Source organism: Lagopus muta, chromosome 6, assembly GCF_023343835.1.
Source record: "Lagopus muta isolate bLagMut1 chromosome 6, bLagMut1 primary, whole genome shotgun sequence".
Classification (NCBI taxonomy): Eukaryota; Metazoa; Chordata; class Aves; order Galliformes; family Phasianidae; genus Lagopus; species Lagopus muta.
The window spans coordinates 51,775,032-51,782,618 of NC_064438.1; positions in this window are offsets into that span (position 1 = coordinate 51,775,032).

Below are 7,587 nucleotides of genomic sequence, written 5' to 3' on the forward strand. Positions count from 1 at the left end.
GTTCACAGAAAGTATAATTTGTTCTGCTCAGCCACACAAAATTTCACCAACGTGAACTAGCCTCATTGCTTATCCAATTGCATAATTGTTTCGACTACAGAAAGCTAAATAAAGCGTTTCCAGAGATTTTGTTGTTGTTGTTTGAATAGGTTTGAAGCATTAGAATTTAACTCAGCCTTTAAAAAAAGAAAAAAGCTTTATACTTTGGAAGATGTTAACTTTGGCTCCTCAAAGGGATTAGCTGTAATACTAAACACATGCTATCATAACTCAGGAAAACAGAGACACACAGACTCTTTTTTTCAGTGATTTTGGACATTGTCTCCCCGTGTAACTTTATACATAAATAACAATTCTTTCTCCCTCACCCCACCCATGTATTTTTAATATTGTCTCTGGAAAGGCTTTTCTTAAACACTTTAAGGAAGTTTCTTCCCTTCCAAAGATTTTTTTACTGCCTCTCTCCTTATTCAAGAACTTGGGTGGCCTCTTTTCTGATAAAAGGGTGTCAGCCCTGTGAACCTTGGGGTTTCAGCTCTTTCCCAAAGCATCTGTCCTGGCTTATGTTTGCACACGTGGTGAATGGAGCAGGTGCTCCAGAAGAGAATGTCATGCCAGCAATGTTCCTGTAGCTGCAGTGAGCAGAGATGTACAACTACCTTGGCAGCAACATTCACGAGCGCTTTTGATTCAGACTGCTGCATTTTGGAAACTGCAGCTTTAAGAAGGTTGTGGAGCCTGGATAGCCCTGACGCTACCCCAGCAACCTCTGTGCAGTTTCTCCCCACTGTAGTAGGGCAGGAATTCTACCATGGATCACAGTTCCTCCCAGTTGTACTGACCTGTTCCTGATCAAAAATTCTGAGAGAGGGTTTAGCAGATAGGATAGGCACGGGTCTGGAGCAGGTAATATACAGAGATGGACTGGGGATGCTAGGCTGGTACAGCCTTAAAGTGAGAAGGCTGAGTGGATTTTACCAGTGTCTTCAAGTATCGTATAGGAGGGTATTGGAAGACACAGCCAGACTCTTCTTGGAGTGTACAGCAATGGAACAAAAAGCAACAGACACAAGTAGGTGAGCAAGAAACTCTGGTCAGATGTCAGGGAAAAAGACATTACTATGAGGATATGCAAGCACTGGCCAAGCAGGTTGCCCAGAGGATGGGAAACTGCCATTCTGAGAAACAGTAAAAATCTAGTAAAAACCTAGAAGAGGCCATGAGCAAGTCATTCAGCTGGTCCTGCTGTGAGTGGAGAGCTGGATTAGATGACAGTTAAAGGTGCCTTCCAAACAGAATTTATCAACGTTTCTCTGATTTCTCATGTACTGTTCCTTTCTCTTCTGTCTTCTACGCTGATACATTTGAATCACAGCACTGAGTCCCTCTACTCCAACCCCTCCTTATACAAGGACAACCAGAGCAGGGTGCCCAGGCCTATGTCCAGGTGGAGGCTTTAGAAGAACATCAAGGATGAAACTCCGCAACATCTCTGGGCAGCCTGCGCCAGTGCTCCATCACCTGCATAGCACAGAAGTGCTTCCTGTTGTTCAGATGGAATCTCCTGTGTTCCAGTTTGTGCCCACTGCCTCTCATCCTGGCACTGGGCATCACTGAAAAAAGCCTTGCTCTCTTCTCTTTGCACTTTTTTCAGGTATTTATGGACATTGATGAGATCCTCTCAGCCTCCTCTTTTTCAGGCTGAACAGACTCAGCCTCTCCTCGCAGAAGAGGTACTCCAGTCTTTCAATCATCATGGTGACTCTCTGCTGGACTCTTTCCAATATGCCCAGCTTTCTCTTGTACTGAGGGATCTGGAACTGGACACAGCACTCCAGGTGCAGCCTCACCAGTGCTGAATTAAGCAGAAAGATCACCTCTTTTGACCTGCTGGTGATATGTTGCCTAATGAAGCCAAGAATACCATTAGCCTTCTTAGTGGCAAGGGCACATTGCTGACTCATATTCACAATCTGTGCTTGATCATTTTCTCTGAAACCTGATTGAAAAACAATTTTGACTGGTCCAGATTTGAGGATTGACTGAATAACCATTTCAGAATCAAGAAAAAGTGGTCATTCTTTCACTTTCACAAATGTCTCATTTATAAGTCATAGCCTGCTTGTTTCATTTGCCTTGCAGACCCTAAGACCTTCTACTTTGATTCTACATTAGCAAAATAATATCTGAGTGTGGGTATTGCATAGGTTGATGAGAGAAAAGGAGACCATGCCTCACACTAGTAGAGGGTGACTGGAGGAATTTCATTAACCTTGCCTTCAGAGACTTCTTTCTATGGTAGTATAGTTCTTCCTTCCAATTACTCCAGCACACTGGCAAATATAAAGATAGGGATTTTGAATTACTCTTCATTTCTACTGACTTAGCAAAAACAGGGCTCAAATCCAGCAGGATATCAAAAGCACTGGAACATAGACCTGAGGAGGAGCCTTTGTCTAACAGAATTTAAAGAGGATAAACATGAATTGACCATATTGCAGCCAGCCAAACTGGGAATGCCAGGTCCTTTCTGAAAAGAAACTATACAAGATTCACTCACCTTTCTGCTTTCATTGGTACGAAGTAGCTGAATGTTCCTTTCTGCAGAAGCACTTCCGCTGAAGTCAATAGGGCTATATAAAAAAAGCATGAATTAGCCTCATGCTTGCCAAGTGCTTTGACATCTTTGGAAAACCGATCTGTATAAGTTTTAACCATTATTTATTAACATGGGTATTGATTCTTGTTTTTTTTTCAATGTCACTCTTCAACTGCTATGGTATTGCAACATATAATTGCAAATAAGTCAGAAATGGTCTCTGTTTGCCAGTCCAAGCATATATTCACACATATTAGACCAACAGTATATACATGCTAGGGGCCACCCTGCTGGATGAAGCTCTTCAGAAAAGGACCTAGGAGTCCCAGTGGACACCAAGTTGAATCTGAGTCAGTAATGTGCTCTTGCCACTAAGAAGGCTAATGGTATTCTTGGCTGCATTAGGCAAAATATCACCAGCAGGTCAAGAGAGGTAATCCTTCTGCGTTACTTGGGAATAGTGAGGCTGCATCTGGAGTTCTGTGGCCAGTTCTGGGCCCCTCAGTATAAGGGAGAACTAGGCATAATGCAGAGAGTCCAACAGGTGGCCACTGAGATGCTGAAGGGCCCAGTGTGCCTCTGCTGTGAGGCTGAGTGAGACTGTTAGCCTGGAAAAGAAGGTCAGTGGGGACCTTATCAATGTCTACAAATACAGACACAGTCTCCTCAGTGTTTTCTTGTATCTAGTTTGTAAGATGTGCATGGCAAGTGCTGCATCTGTAGATCTGCAGGCCCAGAGCATATTAGTTGAAAGTCGGAGAAGTGTTAAGATCGGGAAGTGGAGAATCTTTAATGTTTAGATCCTCTGGATCTTATCTGCTGAAGGAGGATTTTCAGAGCCACAGCTGCCCATTTAAATGCTATAACCCGCACAAACGTCACTGATATATTTCCTTATGAAGTCTTCGATGGCAGACAGCATCTCCTTTGTGGGTGAAACGGTATCTTCTGACAAAACCAGTCCAAATCCTTGCCAACTAAGTGCTACCTATTTGTTCTCTCTATCTTCATCTCTTCAGTTGGGGTTTGCTAAGTAACATTTTTGTACTTGTGGTTCCACCTCTGCTGCCAAAAAGTGAGTGGTTTGAACCAATCCTTGTACTTAAAATCCTGCTGAGGTACATCTCATAGGAAAAAGCAGGTTAGTCCACCATATAATGTCATGGCTGAAAGTGAAGAGACCCAGAAAACATTCAGGTTGTGAATGGGAAAAACAATGATTTATGTGTATCCTCTGATCTGATCTGATTGCTCAGTGCAGAGTCCGCACCTCCAGAGTCCGCACCAATGCAGGGAACTGCTCATGCAGAGCTCTTGGGACATCAGGGCCTTGGTCAAGTACATCTCTGGAGCACAGATGTCAGCTGCGAAATCACTGAAACTGTCTTGTAAACAACCTGGAGGGTAATTAATGACCCCATTATAAAGACACAGATATTGAAACAATTTAAGACGAACCTCTGGCAGACTTCTGTGGCAGAATGGATCTGAAATAGCAGAGAGAATCTCATCGGATCTGGATCTGTTTCCTGCACACAATGTTTGCATCCATCAGCTCCTGAGGATCTGTACAGATTACTTCTGACCCAAAAAGATGGCTGGCTTGGAGCTTACCACTTATTTACTTGTCCTCCTCCAAAGGCATTAAAATCTTTTGCATCTTATGTGGAGCATGATCCTTAAACTACACTTATCTCTTCCATGGGCAAAACTTGGACACTGACCTACAAATGGGCACTTGTACAGACTTCTGCTAACAGGCTGCAGGGATCTGCACCATGTTCACATCACTGCTGGATCAGGTCTTAGACTTGGTTTCTTTGGACAAGTGTATAATGGCAGACTATTCATTAATGTTCTCAAGAATACAGGAAGAGAAGGATGGTATTCAACTCAATAGTTACATTCATGGCTTTCTCAATCTGTACTTTGAAGTCTGAGTCCAGAAGAAGACCCATTAAAGGAACGTGCACTTTTCAGTCTTTTCACTGTGGGTACTTCTGATCTTGCTATGCAGTTTGCATTGCACTGTTGGTCCCAAACTGTTTGCTATCACATAAAAATAATTGTAAAAAAATAAAATAAAATAAAAGGGAAAACGAAGCCTTATTTGTCTACATGAGGAAGTGACACACATCCTCTTCCTTTCTCAGGCACGGAAACAGTCTGAGTTTGCTTGAGTCACAGCTGCGTGAAGATGATTATGAGCTCTGGACTTGCTAAACTAGGACACAGAGAGATGCTTTGTCAAAAATAGCGAGCAGAGCTGAATCAACCACCACTGTCAGTTTGGCCCCAGGAAGATACACATCAGCCTGTCACTTCATTCTGCATAAGTCCATTTTTAAACAAATATACACAGAAGTCACTGCAGCCATAGCAACATTTTTAAACAAACTATTCCTCAGCATTGTTTTTATAGGTTGATGTAAGTACATAATTATTTAAACATGCATATTTACATATGTAATCTAATTCTGTGTGTGTACGGGTAGATTTGTGTATGTACAATACTGAATGAACAGTGTTGATGCTATGCAAAGCACAGAGCTCTTTGAACATGCTCAGTGGTTTAAAGCATTGCCCACCAACTTGCACTTCACCGTGTGGCAATTCAGCCACCAGCCTGGCAGCAGGTTAACCTGACAGAAAAAACATCTAGCACAGTTTTCGGCAGTGCTAGAGCTGATTGGGCTGATGGGAAGCCTGGTGAGTACCAGAGCTGGCTGCAGGAACAAAAAGGACCGGAGGAAGGGACACTGATCTTTCAGCACCTTTTCATGAAATCACTTCAGTGAATTCACAGCCTTAGTTTTCTCCTAAATAAAGCCTATGATTGTAGAAAGAGCCTAGGGAAAAGAATCCTCCTTGTACTGGCCTTGCTAAATATCCCTCCTAGTGCATGCACTAGGATTTACAACTGCTTAACAAAACAGATCATAGGGCTGATTAAAGTGAACCCATGGAATTCAAGACACATGAGTTTTCACAGTTCAGCCACATCTGTTAGTTTTAACTTCTTGTCTTTTCTCTTCCACTTTTGCAACGTGAATACAGCAGCATCATGGCCCTGAAGATTAGTGGTTCTTTGAGCTGTTTCTGTTGTTTGAAGGCTACTTGTAATGGGAGGATTTCTGTGGACAGCGGTGGAACAGCTCAGAAAGAGCATTAACATACTTCAAAGTGGTATTATGTAGCTATGACATCTAGAAACAGCTTGGACATTTCCCTTCGTGCCTCTTGCGTGTCAAAAGATAAGAACACAATCTCCCTAAGGCAAAATATTGTAATATTTCTTACTTAACACCATGTATATATGAAAAATGCCTCTCAAAATTACTCAAATAATGGGAAAATAAGCATTAAGTATTCATCAAACATATGCTTTCCTCAAGATGAGTATTTTACGACTTTACGTGTACTCAGTGAATCACTTAATCTGATTATTTAAGTTGCTGCATATACCTACTCTTTTATGGCTATGAATCCTCTTCAGAAATATAAAATTCTGGATGCATTCATTCAAAAGCTCAGGCTGCAAGTCTGTAAAATGGCTCAACTCATTTTTATATTATGGAAAAACTGTTATTAATTGGAAAAAGCTGTTGGATCAATTGGAACAACCAAAGCACGGCACAAATTTTATCACATCATACAATCATTTCATATATGAAATTAGGGTAAACTGGTATTTAAGAAAATAGAAGAATCTTTTAGTATGGTCTTCACAAATTTACTTCCTTAATTTAGTTACTAGAAAATTGTGCTAAAATGGTAGAAAAACTGGGCAAATTAAGGAATAATTGTTAAAGAAACAAGCAAACAGGTTTATTCCACTGTACCAGCAGCTGAGGCCTTAGGGAAGAGCTCTGTCAGCACAAAATATACCTGGCATAGGCAATTGGGATGAGCTAACCAGCTGTGGTAACTTATGTTTATGGGAAAGGTGTGGGTCAACACCAGAAGCTATTAAGCTGCCACAAGTCTGGTCACAGTCTTGCATGTGTTCTTTCTATCTTATAGGGCTACAAAGGTGGTGAATGGTCTAAAAGGGAAGATGGGAATTGGACTGTGCATAGCCAGGAGCTGAACTTGATAATCTTTATGGGTCCCTTCCAACCCAACATATTCTACAATTCTATCTGCTTCACCTGAGAAGCAAAACACACTTGTTAACTTAGCAGCAAATGTGTATGGGGTGAGCAAGAAGGGCTCAGCTGATAGGATTTTACTCCTTATAGAATGGAGGTGTCCTTCCTCATGGGAGAGATTTAAGAAATTTGGTGCTTTGCAGTGTGATCCACGGATGGCTGGAAACACCTTAAGTTGCAATTGCAGCTACCAGTTACACCTTGTGTGGTTTTATTCATAGTGATTCTGGAGACTTCCAGCTGCTAGGAAGCCAACTGCCATTTCATGAAGAAAATTTCAGAAAATCACATCCCCAGGATTTTCCTCATGCAAGATGTATGCTCCAAAAGAGACACTCAGTTTTCTTGCTGAGATTCGTTTCTTTGAGTGTCAGGAACTTTGGGGTGCAGTCAGCAAAACTGTCTTTAGAAAGCATGGTTCTAAAATTCAGACTCCATATTGTACAGAAGCACAGAGATGGAAAGGGGTACAATGGTGCAGCCAATCTGCATTTCAGTATGCACGTCAGTTCTGCTAGATTTAATTGTTTCAAGACTCTATCCACGCTATAGATTAGACATTTGAAATTGGTAATTTGGTCTGGCTGGTTGAATATTGAAATTGTTTCAGTAAATGAAGCCAAACTAGCTAAGGCATTGCAGATTTTCGTTTATTTATTTGTTTGTTTGTTGAGATGCAGCATAAGAAATGAGTAAAAATAGCAACAAAACCGAGATGGGACAGACAATTCTTACTTAGAGTGCTGTGAACTGCAGACTGCTGTCAAGGCTGTCTGGGGGATGAGGTGTAAATCATGCATTTTATCCCTTGGCTGAACCACCAACCCATGGGTAGCT